This window comes from Eschrichtius robustus, chromosome 1 (genome assembly GCF_028021215.1).
Source record: "Eschrichtius robustus isolate mEscRob2 chromosome 1, mEscRob2.pri, whole genome shotgun sequence".
In the NCBI taxonomy this organism is placed as follows: domain Eukaryota; kingdom Metazoa; phylum Chordata; class Mammalia; order Artiodactyla; family Eschrichtiidae; genus Eschrichtius; species Eschrichtius robustus.
In genome coordinates, this window is record NC_090824.1 from 145,140,185 (window position 1) to 145,158,809 (window position 18,625).

The following is an 18,625-nucleotide window of genomic DNA, read 5'->3' on the forward strand; positions in this document are numbered from 1 at the left end:
ATGAAATGTTGAGGAGAGATAGAACACACATCACTGGGTGGTATCGACCTTTCCCTCGCTGCGCCCGTGCACCCTCCTCAAGCCTGCGTGTGTTCTCTCACCCGAGCCAGGTGGAATGCCAGGGAAAGAATGCCAGCAGCAGCCTGGGGCCATCCGTATAATCCCTGATACCCGTTGAAAGGAGGACGGCGTGGCAAGGCGAGGCCAGGCGAAGGAGTCTCGGAGGGGTCCTGGCGTGCATTCCATGAGGATCCTGCTTTAACCCTTGTTGCGGTAAGCGACACTTCTTTGCTAAACCTAAAGGTTTGGCGACGCGAACGTGTGCACCGGCGCTACACCCTCACCTTCTGGTCTTTTCTCGGGGAACACGAGCTTTGATGCCCTGAGAACTGGCTGCATTTCCTGACCCATGGCTCGGCTCTGGCCACTTCTGTACGCTGATATGATTTAGCTCGCTGGCCGTCCCATGGTGGAATCTGCAACTTTGCATGTCCAACGTTTGAGCATGTGCTTGGATCGATGATGACTCCCACAAATGCATTCCTTGGAAATCTGAACAAAATAGGGAGAAATCCCTACCGTCTCCTCTTTGGAACTGAGGTCCAGCACGTGGCTCCCAAAAGGAAAGTAGGGAGAGGTTCACATTTCATTTGCGGCCGTGGGTGTCCACAGCCACGTTGTTCAAGTTGAGGGTTGTGGTCATCTCATGGGGTGAAGAGCCATTGGGAAAGGAGCCTGGGATGCCAATACAGGCGGGAAGGCGTAGGACAGCGTGCCGTCTCTGGGTTCCTTGGTCTAGCCAGGACTGCTGTCCCCTGCCACGGTTCAGCATGCAGGTAGGAGAGGAAGCGTGCGCCTTTGCTGGTTCTGCCACCTGCGCTTGAGTTCTACAGGCTGCCCCCACCTGCTGGTCATTGCCTTGTGGCCTCAAAGAAACAGAAGTCTGTAGGCTCAGGGTCAGAACAGGATTCCAGGCCTAGGGCAGGCTTCTTTGTCATGTTCTGCTTGGGAGACCATATGAAATTTAGGTTTCTCCTGATGAGGGGAGAAATCAAATGGGCCACTGTTCCTGGGAGTTTAGGCAATCTGATGGCTCCTCCGCGGGTTGTGTCCTGCTTGTGTGTGCTGTGTGAAGGGGCTGGAAAATGCCTTAGTCAAGCTTGGTCACGGCAAGCTTCCTTGGTGAGGGGTGGCTCTGGCATCTTGCCGTGACACGTTGGGATCCCGGTGGAGAGAGATTAAGGTAAGGCGAGTGAAAGAGAGACGTGAGATGGCTGGCTAAGCCCACAGGTTTACTGTTGGGTGGATAGATCGACGGTGGCCATGGGGTTCCCGGAACACATTTGGGATTCCCTCAGGAGCATCTGGAGGCACGTGTAGGGAGAGAATACGGGAGCACATTTGTGGACTGTCCCGCCTCTTTCCTCTCCTTGGCCGATTTGCTTCATGGCGGGTCCTTGTCCAGCGAAAGGTTGCCTTCATGGCACAGTATGGTGTCTTCTCATGGGGGCCGATTTGGAGGCCTTGGGGTGTTTTGTCCCTGTCTGGCCACGTTCCCCCTGTGTTGGAGACGTGAAGGTGTTCCTGAGGACAGCCAAGCATCATTTCTCTACCCGGCCCACAGAGCGTTCCCTGAGGATTGGAGCTCTACCAGGAGGTCATTGGGCGCAACCATGCAGAAACAAGGGAGTCGGCTGCCAAGGAAAGGCTACAGTTTTAAGGGCAGGAGAGGATGTGTGGCGTGGGTGTCATTTTTCCTGCCACCCGCTGGTGCGTCGAGACTGTGGTATCCGGCGAGCCTGGCCACAGGCCAGACATGTCATACCGGTTCAAGTGTCTAGGCTGTTGTCTGGGTTCTCTCGTTGCATGGCTGTGGGTAACAAGTTGCTTGTAGAGTACCTGGGCCTCACGGTTTCCCCAATGTCACGTCACTGATGGTCCCAGAGTGTGAAAGTACCAGACACCACTGCAAGTTACACCATTGCTGCAAGGGTTTCCCCGCCGCGTTGAGCATCGGAATGGTTCCCATGCGATTAGCTTTGTGTGTGGCCCAAGGGTAGGTTGCCAGTCTTGGCAGCAGGCCAGGAAGTATGGCTACAGGTGAATCTCCATTGTTCAGTCCAGGAGTTCCTCTGGTGTGTTTTGTCACCGGTCCCTACAAGCTGCTTTTGTGGGAGGTCCTCCCATTTGGCGAAGGGCCGTTCCCTTGTGGAAGATCTCGGGGACCACATTTCCCCTTGAGGGAGAGTCCACTGTGTGGAAGCGTATGCGCCAGGAGTGGTTTGGTTCCCCAGAGGGCAGTGGCTCTTACGCTGAGTAATCCCGTTTCCCCTGAGGCTGTCTCAGCGGTTCAGGGTGACATCCCTATGCTGTGTCGGTGGGGAGGCGGCTCAGGCGGGGAAGTTCAAGGCCCATACCAGGGGTTTGATGGACGGCCGTGCTCTTTGTGTTGATGCCCGTGCACTCTGAAGGCATCCGTGCCACGAAGCATTCACGTTTGGCTGTGGACACACAGATATGATGGGCTGCAAATGAAATGTTGATGGGAGATAGAGCGCACATCGCTGGGCGGTATCACCCTTTGCCTCTGTGCCCCCGTTCACTTTTCTCAAACATCCCTGTGTTCTGTCACACTGAGGCAGGTGGTGGAGTGCCCGGGAACAAACACCTGCAGCAGCATTGGGCCCTCTGTATAGTCCATTGTACCCGGAGAAGTGAGGACAGTGCGGCAAGTTGAGGCAAGTCGAGGCAAAAGAGTCTCAGAGTGATTTTGGCGTGAAGTACTTGAGGATCCTCGTAGGAACCTTGTGCTGGTGAGTGGAAATTCTTTGCAGAAACCTAGATGTTTGGCCACGGGGACTTGTGCCCTGAGACTACACCCTCACCTTCTTGCCTCTTCCAGTGGCACCCGAGATCCGATGCCATGATCCTTAGCTCCATTGGCAGCCCCGTGGGTCGGCTCTGGCCGCTCCTGACTGCTGACATGATTGAGATCGTTGGCTGCCCTGCGGTGGAGCCTGCAACTTTGAACGTGCAGCCTTTGAGCAGGTGGATTGATGATGACTCCCATAAATGCACTGCTTGGCACTCTGAACCAATGAATGGGTCTCAGGTTTCTCCGAAGTCATGTCACTGACGGGCCCGGGGGCGAAAATACAAGGCGGCAGGGAAAGTTACCCAGTTGCTGCAAGGGTTTGCCGTGCCAGTTTGGGCATTGGAATATCTCCAATGCCAATAGCTTTCTGTACGACCCAAGGGCATCGCCTCTGGCTTGACAAGGTTCGTGGTAGAAACCTTGTGGGGGTAAACGGAACTTCTTTGAAGAAACCTAGATGTTTGGCCACGGGGACTTGTGCGACGAGACTACACCGTCACATTCCGGGCGCTTCCTGGGGCACCCGAGCTCCGATGCCCTGAGACTTGGGTGCACTTTCTGCCCCGTGGCTCGAGTCTGGCCGCTCCCTACTGCTGAGAGGATTGAGCTTGCTGACAGTCCGCGACTTTGCACGTCCAGCCTTTGAGCAGCTGCGTGGATCGGTGATGACTCCCATAAATGCATTCCTTCGAAATCTAAACAAAATGAATGAGCAATACCTACCATCTTCTCATCCTAACTGAGGTCCAGCACGTGGCTCCCAAAGGAAAATTAGGGAGAGGTCCATGTCGCATTTGCTACTGTGGGCTCGCGCAGCAACATTGTTCAAGTTGAGGGTGGCGGGCTTCTCGTGCAGAAAGAGCCATGTGGAGAGGAGCCTGGGATGTCCATCTACGTGGGAAGGCTAAGGACAACTTGACGTCTCTGGGCACCTGAGTCTAGCCAAAACTGCTATCCCCTGCCGCGGTCAGCATGCGGGTATGAAAGGAAGCATGAGCCACTGGTACTCCTCTGGCTTGCCCTCGAGACCTACAGGCCACCATCAAGCTCAGGTTGTTGCCTTGTTCCCGCAAGGAAACAGAAGTCTCTGCACTCAGGGTCAGAGAAGGAGTCCTGGCCAGGCCAGGCTTCTATGTCATGTTCAGCTTGGGAGGTGGGATGTAGTTTACGTTTGCCCTGATGGTCAGGGGAAATCAAATGGGCCACCGTCCCACGGATTTGGGCGACGCTGTTGGCTCCTCCTTGGGTTGTGTCCTGCTTGTGTGTTGTGTGTGGAGAGGTTGGAAAATGCCTTAGGCAAATCCAGGGGACATCAAGCTACTTAGGTGAGGGGTGGATTCGTTTGGGTCCTGGTGGAGAGAGGAAGGCAAGGCGAGCGGGAAATACACGTGAGAGTGTTGGCTAAGCCCACAGGCTTACTGTTGGGTGAATAGATGGTCGGTGGACATAGGGTTCCCGGAACTCTTTTGGGATATCTTCAGGAGCATTTGGAGTCCCGTGTAGGGAAGGAATACAGGTGCACATTCATGGACCATCCCAACCTTTTCCTCTCCTTTCTCAATGTGCTTCACGGCGGGTCCTTGTTCCAGTGAATGGTGCCTTCACGGCACAGTATGGTGTCTTCTCACTGGGCCCGATTTGGAGCCGTTGGGATGTTTTGTCCCTGTGTGGCCTCCTTGCCCCTATGTTGAGGATGTTAAGGTGTTCCTTAGGACAGCCCAGCGTCATTGCTATACCCAGTCGGCATAGCATTCCCTGAGGTTTGGAGCTCTCCCCGGAGGTCTTTGGGCCCAACCATGCAGAAAGAAGCGAGTTGGCTGCCAAGGAAATGCTACAGGTTTAAGGGCTGGAGTGAAAGTGTGCTGCAGGGGTCATTTTGTCCTGCCGCCTTCTGGTGCTGCGAGCCTGTGATCTCCAGCATGCATGGCTTCAAGCCAGAGAAGTCATGCCGGTTCAAGGGTCCAGGATGTTGGAGGCGTTCCCTCATTGCACGGCTGTGGGTGACACGTTGGTTCTGGAGGACCTGGGTCTCATGGTTTCTCCAAGGTCTTGTCCTTGAAGGGAAGAAAGACAATGTGCAAGGTGCTACGATAAGATACCCAGTTGCTGCAAGGGTTTGCCCCGCCACTTTGGGCATTGGAATGGCTCCCTTGCCATTAGCTTTGGTTGTGGTCCTAGGAAGTTCCTCTGGCTTGGCAGGAGACCAGGAAGTATGCCTGCTGGTGAGTCTCCCTTGATCAGTCCAGGCGTTCCTCAGGTGCCCTTTGTCACGGGTCCCTACGAGCCGCTTTTGATGGAGGTCGTCATATTCGGCCAAGGGCCCTTCCCTTGTGGAAGATCTCTCCCCTTGAGGGTGTGTCCACTGTGTGGAATCATAAGTGCCAAGGGCGTGTTTGTTGCCAAAGAGGGCACTTGTTCTTAGGCTGAAGGGCCCCAGTTGTCCTGAGGGTGTCTCAGGGGATCAGGAAGACATCGTTTTGCTGTGATGCAGGGCAGATTGCTCAGGAGAGGAATTTCAGGGCCCAAGACCAGGGTCTTGTTGGTCGGCGGCGCTCTTTGTCCTGATGGCCGCACGCTCTGTAGGCGCATGTGCCACGATGCTTTCACGTTTGGGTGCGTACACACAGGCAAGATGGACAGCAAATGAAATGTTGAGGAGAGATAGAACACACATCACTGGGTGGTATCGACCTTTCCCTCGCTGCGCCCGTGCACCCTCCTCAAGCCTGCGTGTGTTCTCTCACCCGAGCCAGGTGGAATGCCAGGGAAAGAATGCCAGCAGCAGCCTGGGGCCATCCGTATAATCCCTGATACCCGTTGGAAGGAGAACGGCGTGGCAAGGCGAGGCCAGGCGAAGGAGTCTCGGAGGGGACCTGGCGTGCATTCCATGAGGATCCTGCTTTAACCCTTGTTGCGGTAAGCGACACTTCTTTGCTAAACCTAAAGTTTTGGCGACGGGAACGTGTGCACCGGGGCTACACCCTCACCTTCTGGTCTTTTCTCGGGGAACACGAGCTTTGATTCCCTGAGAACAGGCTGCATTTCCTGACCCATGGCTCGGCTCTGGCCACTTCTGTACGCTGATATGATTCAGCTCGCTGGCTGTCCCATGTTGGAATCTGCAACTTTGCATGTCCAACGTTTGAGCATGTGCTTGGATCGATGATGACTCCCACAAATGCATTCCTTGGAAATCTGAACAAAATGAGTGAGAAATCCCTACCGTCTCCTCGTTGGAACTGAGGTCTAGCACGTGGCTCCCAAAAGGAAAGTAATGAGAGGTTCACATTGCATTTGCGGCCGTGGGTGTCCACAGGCACGTTGTTCAAGTTGAGGGTTGTGGTCATCTCATGGGGAGAAGAGCAATTGGGAAAGGAGCCTGGGATGCCAATCCAGGCGGGAAGGCGTGGGACAGCGTGCCGTCTCTGGGTTCCTTGGTCTAGCCAGGACTGCTGTCCCCTGCCACGGTTCAGCATGCAGGTAGGAGAGGAAGCGGGCGCCATTGCTGGTTCTGCCACCTGTGCTTGAGTTCTACAGGCTGCCCCCACCTGCTGGTCATTGCCTTGTGGCCTCAAAGAAACAGAAGTCTGTAGGCTCAGGGTCAGAACAGGATTCCAGGCCTAGGGCAGGCTTCTTTGTCATGTTCTGCTTGGGAGACCATATGCAATTTAGGTTTCTCCTGATGAGGGGAGAAATCAAATGGGCCATTGTTCCTGGGAGTTTAGGCAATCTGATGGCTCCTCCTCGGGTTGTGTCCTGCTTGTGTGTGCTGTGTGAAGGGGCTGGAAAATGCCTTAGTCAAGCTTGGTCACGGCAAGCTTCCTTGGTGAGGGGTGGCTCTGGCATCTTGCCGTGACACGTTGGGATCCCGCTGGAGAGAGATTAAGGTAAGGCGAGTGAAAGAGAGACGTGAGATGGCTGGCTAAGCCCACAGGTTTACTGGTGGGTGGATAGATCCACGGTGGCCATGGGGTTTCCAGAACACATTTGGGATTCCCTCAGGAGCATCTGGAGGCACGTGTAGGGAGAGAATACGGGAGCACATTTGTGTACTGTCCCGCCTCTTTCCTCTCCTTGGCCGATTTGCTTCATGGCGGGTCCTTCTCCAGCGAAAGGTTGCCTTCATGGCACACTATGGTGTCTTCTCATGGGGGTCGATTTGGAGGCCTTGGGGTGTTTTGTCCCTGTCTGGCCACGTTCCCCCTGTGTTGAAGACGTGAAGGTGTTCCTGAGGACAGCCAAGCATCATTTCTCTACCCGGCCCACATAGCGTTCCCTGAGGATTGGAGCTCTACCAGGAGGTCATTGGGCGCAACCATGCAGAAACAAGGGAGTCGGCTGCCAAGGAAAGGCTACAGTTATAAGGGCAGGAGAGGATGTGTGGCGTGGGTATCATTTTTCCTGCCACCCGCTGGTGCGTCGAGACTGTGGTATCTGGCGAGCCTGGCCACAGGCCAGACAAGTCATACCGGTTCAAGTGTCTAGGCTGTTGTCTGGGTTCTCTCGTTGCATGGCTGTGGGTAACAAGTTGCTTGCAGAGTACCTGGGCCTCACGGTTTCCCCAATGTCACGTCACTGATGGTCCCAGAGTGTGAAAGTACCAGACACCACTGCAAGTTACACCATTGCTGCAAGGGTTTCCCTGCCGCGTTGAGCATCGGAATGGTTCCCATGCCATTAGCTTTGTGTGTGGGCCAAGGGTAGGTTGCCAGTCTTGGCAGCAGGCCAGGAAGTATGGCTACAGGTGAATCTCCATTGTTCAGTCCAGGAGTTCCTCTGGTGTGTTTTGTCACCGGTCCCTACAAGCTGCTTTTGTGGGAGGTCGTCCCATTTGGCCAAAGGCCGTTCCCTTGTGGAAGATCTCAGGGACCACATTTCCCCTTGAGGGTGAGTCCACTGTGTGGAAGCGTATGCGCCAGGAGTGGTTTGGTACCCCAGAGGGCAGTGGCTCTTACGCTGAGTAATCCCATTTCCCCTGAGGGTTTCTCAGCGGTTCATGGTGACATCCCTGTGCTGTGTCGGTGGGGAGGCGGCTCAGGCGGGGAAGTTCAAGGCCCATACCAGGGGTTTGATGGATGGCCGTGCTCTTTGTGTTGATGCCCGTGCACTCTGAAGGCATCCGTGCCACGAAGCATTCACGTTTGGCTGTGGACACACAGACATGATGGGCTGCAAATGAAATGTTGAGGGGAGATAGAGCGCACATCGCTGGGCGGTATCACCCTTTGCCTCTGTGCCCCCGTTCACTTTTCTCAAACATCCCTGTGTTCTGTCACACTGAGGCAGGTGGTGGAGTGCCCGGGAACAAACACCTGCAGCAGCATGGGGCCCTCTGTATAGTCCATGGTACCTGGAGAAGTGAGGACAGTGCGGCAAGTTGAGGCAAGTCGAGGCAAAAGAGTCTCAGAGTGATTTTGGCGTGAAGTACTTGAGGATCCTCGTAGGAACCTTGTGCTGGTGAGTGGAAATTCTTTGCAGAAACCTAGATGTTTGGCCACGGGGACTTGTGCCCTGAGACTACACCCTCACCATCTTGGCTCATCCAGTGGCACCCGAGATGCGATGCCATGATCCTTAGCTCCATTGGCAGCCCCGTGGGTCGGCTCTGGCCGCTCCTGACTGCTGACATGATTGAGATCGTTGGCTGCCCTGCGGTGGAGCCTGCAACTTTGAACGTGCAGCCTTTGAGCAGGTGGATTGATGATGACTCCCATAAATGCACTGCTTGGCACTCTGAACCAATGAATGGGTCTCAGGTTTCTCCGCAGTCATGCCACTGACGGGCCCGGGGGCGAAAATACAAGGCGCCAGGGCAAGTTACCCAGTTGCTGCAAGGGTTTGCCCTGCCAGTTTGGGCATTTGAATATCTCCAATGCCAATAGCTTTCTGTAAGACCCAAGGGCATCGCCTCTGGCTTGTCAAGGTTCCTGGTAGAAACCTTGTGGGGGTAAACGGAACTTCTTTGAAGAAACCTAGATGTTTGGCCACGGGGACTTGTGCGGCGAGACTACACCGTCACATTCCGGGCGCTTCCTGGGGCACCCGAGCTCCGATGCCCTGAGACTTGGGTGCACTTTCTGCCCCATGGCTCGCGTCTGGCCGCTCCCTACTGCTGAGAGGATTGAGCTTGCTGACAGTCCGCGACTTTGCACGTCCAGCCTTTGAGCAGCTGCGTGGATCGGTGATGACTCCCATAAATGCATTCCTTCGAAATCTAAACAAAATGAATGAGCAATACCTACCATCTTCTCATCCTAACTGAGGTCCAGCACGTGGCTCCCAAAGGAAAATTATGGAGAGGTCCATGTCGCATTTGCTACTGTGGGCTCGCGCAGCAACATTGTTCAAGTTGAGGGTGGCGGGCTTCTCGTGCAGAAAGAGCCATGTGGAGAGGAGCCTGGGATGTCCATCTACGTGGGAAGGCTAAGGACAACTTGACGTCTCTGGGCACCTGAGTCTAGCCAAAACTGCTATCCCCTGCCGCGGTCAGCATGCGGGTATGAAAGGAAGCATGAGCCACTGGTACTCCTCTGGCTTGCCCTCGAGACCTACAGGCCACCCTCGAGCTCAGGTCGTTGCCTTGTTCCCGCAAGGAAACAGAAGTCTCTGCACTCAGGGTCAGAGAAGGAGTCCTGGCCAGGCCAGGCTTCTATGTCATGTTCAGCTTGGGAGGTGGGATGTAGTTTACGTTTGCCCTGATGGTCAGGGGAAATCAAATGGGCCACCGTCCCACGGATTTGGGCGACGCTGTTGGCTCCTCCTTGGGTTGTGTCCTGCTTGTGTGTTGTGTGTGGAGAGGTTGGAAAATGCCTTAGGCAAATCCAGGGGACATCAAGCTACTTAGGTGAGGGGTGGATTCGTTTGGGTCCTGGTGGAGAGAGGAAGGCAAGGCGAGCGGGAAATACACGTGAGAGTGTTGGCTAAGCCCACAGGCTTACTGTTGGGTGGATAGATGGTCGGTGGACATAGGGTTCCCGGAACTCTTTTGGGATATCTTCAGGAGCATTTGGAGTCCCGTGTAGGGAAGGAACACAGGTGCACATTCATGGACCATCCCAACCTTTTCCTCTCCTTTCTCAATGTGCTTCACGGCGGGTCCTTGTTCCAGTGAATGGTGCCTTCACGGCACAGTATGGTGTCTTCTCACTGGGCCCGATTTGGAGCCGTTGGGATGTTTTGTCCCTGTGTGGCCTCCTTGCCCCTATGTTGAGGATGTTAAGGTGTTCCTTAGGACAGCCCAGCGTCATTGCTATACCCAGTTGGCATAGCATTCCCTGAGGTTTGGAGCTCTCCCCGGAGGTCTTTGGGCCCAACCATGCAGAAAGAAGCGAGTTGGCTGCCAAGGAAATGCTACAGGTTTAAGGGCTGGAGTGAAAGTGTGCTGCAGGGGTCATTTTGTCCTGCCGCCTTCTGGTGCTGCGAGCCTGTGATCTCCAGCATGCATGGCTTCAAGCCAGAGAAGTCATGCCGGTTCAAGGGTCCAGGATGTTGGAGGCGTTCCCTCATTGCACGGCTGTGGGTGACACGTTGGTTCTGGAGGACCTGGGTCTCATGGTTTCTCCAAGGTCTTGTCCTTGAAGGGAAGAAAGACAATGTGCAAGGTGCTACGATAAGATACCCAGTTGCTGCAAGGGTTTGCCCCGCCACTTTGGGCATTGGAATGGCTCCCTTGCCATTAGCTTTGGTTGTGGTCCTAGGAAGTTCCTCTGGCTTGGCAGGAGACCAGGAAGTATGCCTGCTGGTGAGTCTCCCTTGATCAGTCCAGGCGTTCCTCAGGTGCCCTTTGTCACGAGTCCCTACGAGCCGCTTTTGATGGAGGTCGTCATATTCGGCCAAGGGCCCTTCCCTTGTGGAAGATCTCTCCCCTTGAGGGTGTGTCCACTGTGTGGAATCATAAGTGCCAAGGGCGTGTTTGTTGCCAAAGAGGGCACTTGTTCTTAGGCTAAGGGGCCCCAGTTGTCCTGAGGGTGTCTCAGGGGATCAGGAAGACATCGTTTTGCTGTGATGCAGGGCAGATTGCTCAGGAGAGGAATTTCAGGGTCCGAGACCAGGGTCTTGTTGGTCGGCGGCGCTCTTTGTCCTGATGGCCGCACGCTCTGTAGGCGCATGTGCCACGATGCTTTCACGTTTGGGTGCGTACACACAGGCAAGATGGACAGCAAATGAAATGTTGAGGAGAGATAGAACACACATCACTGGGTGGTATCGACCTTTCCCTCGCTGCTCCCGTGCACCCTCCTCAAGCCTGCGTGTGTTCTCTCACCCGAGCCAGGTGGAATGCCAGGGAAAGAATGCCAGCAGCAGCCTGGGGCCATCCGTATAATCCCTGATACCCGTTGGAAGGAGGACGGCGTGGCAAGGCGAGGCCAGGCGAAGGAGTCTCGGAGGGGTCCTGGCGTGCATTCCATGAGGATCCTGCTTTAACCCTTGTAGCGGTAAGCGACACTTCTTTGCTAAACCTAAAGGTTTGGCGACGGGAACGTGTGCACCGGGGCTACACCCTCACCTTCTGGTCTTTTCTCGGGGAACACGAGCTTTGATGCCCTGAGAACTGGCTGTATTTCCTGACCCATGGCTCGGCTCTGGCCACTTCTGTACGCTGATATGATTCAGCTCGCTGGCCGTCCCATGGTGGAATCTGCAACTTTGCATTTCCAACGTTTGAGCATGTGCTTGGATCGATGATGACTCCCACAAATGCATTCCTTGGAAATCTGAACAAAATGAGTGAGAAATCCCTACCGTCTCCTCGTTGGAACTGAGGTCCAGCACGTGGCTCCCAAAAGGAAAGTAGGGAGAGGTTCACATTGCATTTGCGGCTGTGGGTGTCCACAGCCACGTTGTTCAAGTTGAGGGTTGTGGTCATCTCATGGGGAGAAGAGCCATTGGGAAAGGAGCCTGGGATGCCAAACCAGGCGGGAAGGCGTGGGACAGCGTGCCGTCTCTGGGTTCCTTGGTCTAGCCAGGACTGCTGTCCCCTGCCACGGTTCAGCATGCAGGCAGGAGAGGAAGCGTGCGCCATTGCTGGTTCTGCCACCTGCGCTTGAGTTCTACAGGCTGCCCCCACCTGCTGGTCATTGCCTTGTGGCCTCAAAGAAACAGAAGTCTGTAGGCTCAGGGTCAGAACAGGATTCCAGGCCTAGGGCAGGCTTCTTTGTCATGTTCTGCTTGGGAGACCATATGCAATTTAGGTTTCTCCTGATGAGGGGAGAAATCAAATGGGCCAGTGTACCTGGGAGTTTAGGCAATCTGATGGCTCCTCCTCGGGTTGTGTCCTGCTTGTGTGTGCTGTGTGAAGGGGCTGGAAAATGCCTTAGTCAAGCTTGGTCACGGCAAGCTTCCTTGGTGAGGGGTGGCTCTGGCATCTTGCCGTGACACGTTGGGATCCCGGTGGAGAGAGATTAAGGTAAGGCGAGTGAAAGAGAGACGTGAGATGGCTGGCTAAGCCCACAGGTTTACTGGTGGGTGGATAGATCGATGGTGGCCATGGGGTTCCCGGAACACATTTGGGATTCCCTTAGGAGCATCTGGAGGTACGTGTAGGGAGAGAATACGGGAGCACATTTGTGGACTGTCCCGCCTCTTTCCTCTCCTTGGCCGATTTGCTTCATGGCGGGTCCTTGTCCAGCGAAAGGTTGCCTTCATGGCACAGTATGGTGTCTTCTCATGGGGGTCGATTTGGAGGCCTTGGGGTGTTTTGTCCCTGTCTGGCCATGTTCCCCCTGTGTTGAAGACGTGAAGGTGTTCCTGAGGACAGCCAAGCATCATTTCTCTACCCGGCCCACATAGCTTTCCCTGAGGATTGGAGCTCTACCAGGAGGTCATTGGGCGCAACCATGCAGAAACAAGGGAGTCGGCTGCCAAGGAAAGGCTACAGTTTTAAGGGCAGGAGAGGATGTGTGGCGTGGGTGTCATTTTTCCTGCCACCCGCTGGTGCGTCGAGACTGTGGTATCCGGCGAGCCTGGCCACAGGCCAGACAAGTCATACCGGTTCAAGTGTCTAGGCTGTTGTCTTGGTTCTCTCGTTGCATGGCTGTGGGTAACAAGTTGCTTGCAGAGTACCTGGGCCTCACGGTTTCCCCAATGTCACGTCACTGATGGTCCCAGAGTGTGAAAGTACCAGACACCACTGCAAGTTACACCATTGCTGCAAGGGTTTCCCCGCCGCGTTGACCATCGGAATGGTTCCCATGCCATTAGCTTTGTGTGTGTGCCAAGGGTAGGTTGCGAGTCTTGGCAGCAGTCCAGGAAGTATGGCTACAGGTGAATCTCCATTGTTCAGTCCAGGAGTTCCTCTGGTGTGTTTTGTCACCGGTCCCTACAAGCTGCTTTTGTGGGAGGTCGTCCCATTTGGCCAAGGGCCGTTCCCTTGTGGAAGATCTCAGGGACCACATTTCCCCTTGAGGGAGAGTCCACTGCGTGGAAGCGTATGCGCCAGGAGTGGTTTGGTTCCCCAGAGGGCAGTGGCTCTTACGCTGAGTAATCCCATTTCCCCTGAGGGTTTCTCAGCGGTTCAGGGTGACATCCCTGTGCTGTGTCGGTGGGGAGGCGGCTCAGGCGGGGAAGTTCAAGGCCCATACCAGGGGTTTGATGGATGGCCGTGCTCTTTGTGTTGATGCCCGTGCACTCTGAAGGCATCCGTGCCACGAAGCATTCACGTTTGGCTGTGGACACACAGACATGATGGGCTGCAAATGAAATGTTGAGGGGAGATAGAGCGCACATCGCTGGGCGGTATCACCCTTTGCCTCTGTGCCCCCGTTCACTTTTCTCAAACATCCCTGTGTTCTGTCACACTGAGGCAGGTGGTGGAGTGCCCGGGAACAAACACCTGCAGCAGCATGGGGCCCTCTGTATAGTCCATGGTACCTGGAGAAGTGAGGACAGTGCGGCAAGTTGAGGCAAGTCGAGGCAAAAGAGTCTCAGAGTGATTTTGGCGTGAAGTACTTGAGGATCCTCGTAGGAACCTTGTGCTGGTGAGTGGAAATTCTTTGCAGAAACCTAGATGTTTGGCCACGGGGACTTGTGCCCTGAGACTACACCCTCACCATCTTGGCTCATCCAGTGGCACCCGAGATGCGATGCCATGATCCTTAGCTCCATTGGCAGCCCCGTGGGTCGGCTCTGGCCACTCCTGACTGCTGACATGATTGAGATCGTTGGCTGCCCTGCGGTGGAGCCTGCAACTTTGAACGTGCAGCCTTTGAGCAGGTGGATTGATGATGACTCCCATAAATGCACTGCTTGGCACTCTGAACCAATGAATGGGTCTCAGGTTTCTCCGCAGTCATGCCACTGACGGGCCCGGGGGCGAAAATACAAGGCGCCAGGGCAAGTTACCCAGTTGCTGCAAGGGTTTGCCCTGCCAGTTTGGGCATTTGAATATCTCCAATGCCAATAGCTTTCTGTACGACCCAAGGGCATCGCCTCTGGCTTGTCAAGGTTCCTGGTAGAAACCTTGTGGGGGTAAACGGAACTTCTTTGAAGAAACCTAGATGTTTGGCCACGGGGACTTGTGCGGCGAGACTACACCGTCACATTCCGGGCGCTTCCTGGGGCACCCGAGCTCCGATGCCCTGAGACTTGGGTGCACTTTCTGCCCCATGGCTCGCGTCTGGCCGCTCCCTACTGCTGAGAGGATTGAGCTTGCTGACAGTCCGCGACTTTGCACGTCCAGCCTTTGAGCAGCTGCGTGGATCGGTGATGACTCCCATAAATGCATTCCTTCGAAATCTAAACAAAATGAATGAGCAATACCTACCATCTTCTCATCCTACCTGAGGTCCAGCACGTGGCTCCCAAAGGAAAATTAGGGAGAGGTCCATGTCGCATTTGCTACTGTGGGCTCGCGCAGCAACATTGTTCAAGTTGAGGGTGGCGGGCTTCTCGTGCAGAAAGAGCCATGTGGAGAGGAGCCTGGGATGTCCATCTACGTGGGAAGGCTAAGGACAACTTGACGTCTCTGGGCACCTGAGTCTAGCCAAAACTGCTATCCCCTGCCGCGGTCAGCATGCGGGTATGAAAGGAAGCATGAGCCACTGGTACTCCTCTGGCTTGCCCTCGAGACCTACAGGCCACCCTCGAGCTCAGGTCGTTGCCTTGTTCCCGCAAGGAAACAGAAGTCTCTGCACTCAGGGTCAGAGAAGGAGTCCTGGCCAGGCCAGGCTTCTATGTCATGTTCAGCTTGGGAGGTGGGATGTAGTTTACGTTTGCCCTGATGGTCAGGGGAAATCAAATGGGCCACCGTCCCACGGATTTGGGCGACGCTGTTGGCTCCTCCTTGGGTTGTGTCCTGCTTGTGTGTTGTGTGTGGAGAGGTTGGAAAATGCCTTAGGCAAATCCAGGGGACATCAAGCTACTTAGGTGAGGGGTGGATTCGTTTGGGTCCTGGTGGAGAGAGGAAGGCAAGGCGAGCGGGAAATACACGTGAGAGTGTTGGCTAAGCCCACAGGCTTACTGTTGGGTGGATAGATGGTCGGTGGACATAGGGTTCCCGGAACTCTTTTGGGATATCTTCAGGAGCATTTGGAGTCCCGTGTAGGGAAGGAATACAGGTGCACATTCATGGACCATCCCAACCTTTTCCTCTCCTTTCTCAATGTGCTTCACGGCGGGTCCTTGTTCCAGTGAATGGTGCCTTCACGGCACAGTATGGTGTCTTCTCACTGGGCCCGATTTGGAGCCGTTGGGATGTTTTGTCCCTGTGTGGCCTCCTTGCCCCTATGTTGAGGATGTTAAGGTGTTCCTTAGGACAGCCCAGCGTCATTGCTATACCCAGTTGGCATAGCATTCCCGGAGGTTTGGAGCTCTCCCCGGAGGTCTTTGGGCCCAACCATGCAGAAAGAAGCGAGTTGGCTGCCAAGGAAATGCTACAGGTTTAAGGGCTGGAGTGAAAGTGTGCTGCAGGGGTCATTTTGTCCTGCCGCCTTCTGGTGCTGCGAGCCTGTGATCTCCAGCATGCATGGCTTCAAGCCAGAGAAGTCATGCCGGTTCAAGGGTCCAGGATGTTGGAGGCGTTCCCTCATTGCACGGCTGTGGGTGACACGTTGGTTCTGGAGGACCTGGGTCTCATGGTTTCTCCAAGGTCTTGTCCTTGAAGGGAAGAAAGACAATGTGCAAGGTGCTACGATAAGATACCCAGTTGCTGCAAGGGTTTGCCCCGCCACTTTGGGCATTGGAATGGCTCCCTTGCCATTAGCTTTGGTTGTGGTCCTAGGAAGTTCCTCTGGCTTGGCAGGAGACCAGGAAGTATGCCTGCTGGTGAGTCTCCCTTGATCAGTCCAGGCGTTCCTCAGGTGCCCTTTGTCACGGGTCCCTACGAGCCGCTTTTGATGGAGGTCGTCATATTCGGCCAAGGGCCCTTCCCTTGTGGAAGATCTCTCCCCTTGAGGGTGTGTCCACTGTGTGGAATCATAAGTGCCAAGGGCGTGTTTGTTGCCAAAGAGGGCACTTGTTCTTAGGCTAAGGGGCCCCAGTTGTCCTGAGGGTGTCTCAGGGGATCAGGAAGACATCGTTTTGCTGTGATGCAGGGCAGATTGCTCAGGAGAGGAATTTCAGGGTCCGAGACCAGGGTCTTGTTGGTCGGCGGCGCTCTTTGTCCTGATGGCCGCACGCTCTGTAGGCGCATGTGCCACGATGCTTTCACGTTTGGGTGCGTACACACAGGCAAGATGGACAGCAAATGAAATGTTGAGGAGAGATAGAACACACATCACTGGGTGGTATCGACTTTTCCCTCGCTGCGCCCGTGCACCCTCCTCAAGCCTGCGTGTGTTCTCTCACCCGAGCCAGGTGGAATGCCAGGGAAAGAATGCCAGCAGCAGCCTGGGGCCATCCGTATAATCCCTGATACCCGTTGGAAGGAGGACGGCGTGGCAAGGCGAGGCCAGGCGAAGGAGTCTCGGAGGGGTCCTGGCGTGCATTCCATGAGGATCCTGCTTTAACCCTTGTAGCGGTAAGTGACACTTCTTTGCTAAACCTAAAGGTTTGGCGATGGGAACGTGTGCACCGGGGCTACACCCTCACCTTCTGGTCTTTTCTCGGGGAACACGAGCTTTGATGCCCTGAGAACTGGCTGTATTTCCTGACCCATGGCTCGGCTCTGGCCACTTCTGTACGCTGATATGATTCAGCTCGCTGGCCGTCCCATGGTGGAATCTGCAACTTTGCATGTCCAACGTTTGAGCATGTGCTTGGATCGATGATGACTCCCACAAATGCATTCCTTGGAAATCTGAACAAAATGAGTGAGAAATCCCTACCGTCTCCTCGTTGGAACTGAGGTCCAGCACGTGGCTCCCAAAAGGAAAGTAAGGAGAGGTTCACATTGCATTTGCGGCTGTGGGTGTCCACAGCCACGTTGTTCAAGTTGAGGGTTGTGGTCATCTCATGGGGAGAAGAGCCATTGGGAAAGGAGCCTGGGATGCCAAACCAGGCGGGAAGGCGTGGGACAGCGTGCCGTCTCTGGGTTCCTTGGTCTAGCCAGGACTGCTGTCCCCTGCCACGGTTCAGCATGCAGGTAGGAGAGGAAGCGTGCGCCATTGCTGGTTCTGCCACCTGCGCTTGAGTTCTACAGGCTGCCCCCACCTGCTGGTCATTGCCTTGTGGCCTCAAAGAAACAGAAGTCTGTAGGCTCAGGGTCAGAACAGGATTCCAGGCCTAGGGCAGGCTTCTTTGTCATGTTCTGCTTGGGAGACCATATGCAATTTAGGTTTCTCCTGATGAGGGGAGAAATCAAATGGGCCAGTGTACCTGGGAGTTTAGGCAATCTGATGGCTCCTCCTCGGGTTGTGTCCTGCTTGTGTGTGCTGTGTGAAGGGGCTGGAAAATGCCTTAGTCAAGCTTGGTCACGGCAAGCTTCCTTGGTGAGGGGTGGCTCTGGCATCTTGCCGTGACACGTTGGGATCCCGGTGGAGAGAGATTAAGGTAAGGCGAGTGAAAGAGAGACGTGAGATGGCTGGCTAAGCCCACAGGTTTACTGGTGGGTGGATAGATCGATGGTGGCCATGGGGTTCCCGGAACACATTTGGGATTCCCTTAGGAGCATCTGGAGGTACGTGTAGGGAGAGAATACGGGAGCACATTTGTGGACTGTCCCGCCTCTTTCCTCTCCTTGGCCGATTTGCTTCATGGCGGGTCCTTGTCCAGCGAAAGGTTGCCTTCATGGCACAGTATGGTGTCTTCTCATGGGGGTCGATTTGGAGGCCTTGGGGTGTTTTGTCCCTGTCTGGCCATGTTCCCCCTGTGTTGAAGACGTGAAGGTGTTCCTGAGGACAGCCAAGCATCATTTCTCTACCCGGCCCACATAGCTTTCCCTGAGGATTGGAGCTCTACCAGGAGGTCATTGGGCGCAACCATGCAGAAACAAGGGAGTCGGCTGCCAAGGAAAGGCTACAGTTTTAAGGGCAGGAGAGGATGTGTGGCGTGGGTGTCATTTTTCCTGCCACCCGCTGGTGCGTCGAGACTGTGGTATCCGGCGAGCCTGGCCACAGGCCAGACAAGTCATACCGGTTCAAGTGTCTAGGCTGTTGTCTTGGTTCTCTCGTTGCATGGCTGTGGGTAACAAGTTGCTTGCAGAGTACCTGGGCCTCACGGTTTCCCCAATGTCACGTCACTGATGGTCCCAGAGTGTGAAAGTACCAGACACCACTGCAAGTTACACCATTGCTGCAAGGGTTTCCCCGCCGCGTTGAGCATCGGAATGGTTCCCATGCCATTAGCTTTGTGTGTGGGCCAAGGGTAGGTTGCCAG

At 55.0% G+C, this 18,625-nt stretch overlaps 7 non-coding genes across 7 annotated transcripts; all 7 read left to right on the forward strand.

Moving 5' to 3' along the window:
• Positions 1 to 513: 513 nt before the first annotated feature.
• On the forward strand, positions 514 to 604 carry LOC137777110 (small nucleolar RNA SNORD116). The gene has a single exon (XR_011076436.1). It is a non-coding gene; the product is annotated as a small nucleolar RNA SNORD116 (small nucleolar RNA).
• A 2,927-nt stretch (positions 605 to 3,531) lies between these two features.
• Positions 3,532 to 3,623, forward strand: LOC137777900 (small nucleolar RNA SNORD116). Its single transcript, XR_011076671.1, has one exon. It is a non-coding gene; the product is annotated as a small nucleolar RNA SNORD116 (small nucleolar RNA).
• A 2,408-nt stretch (positions 3,624 to 6,031) lies between these two features.
• LOC137753258 (small nucleolar RNA SNORD116) lies at positions 6,032 to 6,123 on the forward strand. Its single transcript, XR_011071430.1, has one exon. It is a non-coding gene; the product is annotated as a small nucleolar RNA SNORD116 (small nucleolar RNA).
• Positions 6,124 to 9,050: 2,927 nt separating this feature from the next.
• On the forward strand, positions 9,051 to 9,142 carry LOC137777905 (small nucleolar RNA SNORD116). Its single transcript, XR_011076673.1, has one exon. It is a non-coding gene; the product is annotated as a small nucleolar RNA SNORD116 (small nucleolar RNA).
• Positions 9,143 to 11,550: 2,408 nt separating this feature from the next.
• LOC137753013 (small nucleolar RNA SNORD116) lies at positions 11,551 to 11,642 on the forward strand. The gene has a single exon (XR_011071355.1). It is a non-coding gene; the product is annotated as a small nucleolar RNA SNORD116 (small nucleolar RNA).
• A 2,927-nt stretch (positions 11,643 to 14,569) lies between these two features.
• Positions 14,570 to 14,661, forward strand: LOC137749952 (small nucleolar RNA SNORD116). Its single transcript, XR_011070328.1, has one exon. It is a non-coding gene; the product is annotated as a small nucleolar RNA SNORD116 (small nucleolar RNA).
• Positions 14,662 to 17,069: 2,408 nt separating this feature from the next.
• On the forward strand, positions 17,070 to 17,161 carry LOC137753017 (small nucleolar RNA SNORD116). The gene has a single exon (XR_011071356.1). It is a non-coding gene; the product is annotated as a small nucleolar RNA SNORD116 (small nucleolar RNA).
• The last annotated feature ends 1,464 nt before the right edge of the window (positions 17,162 to 18,625 follow it).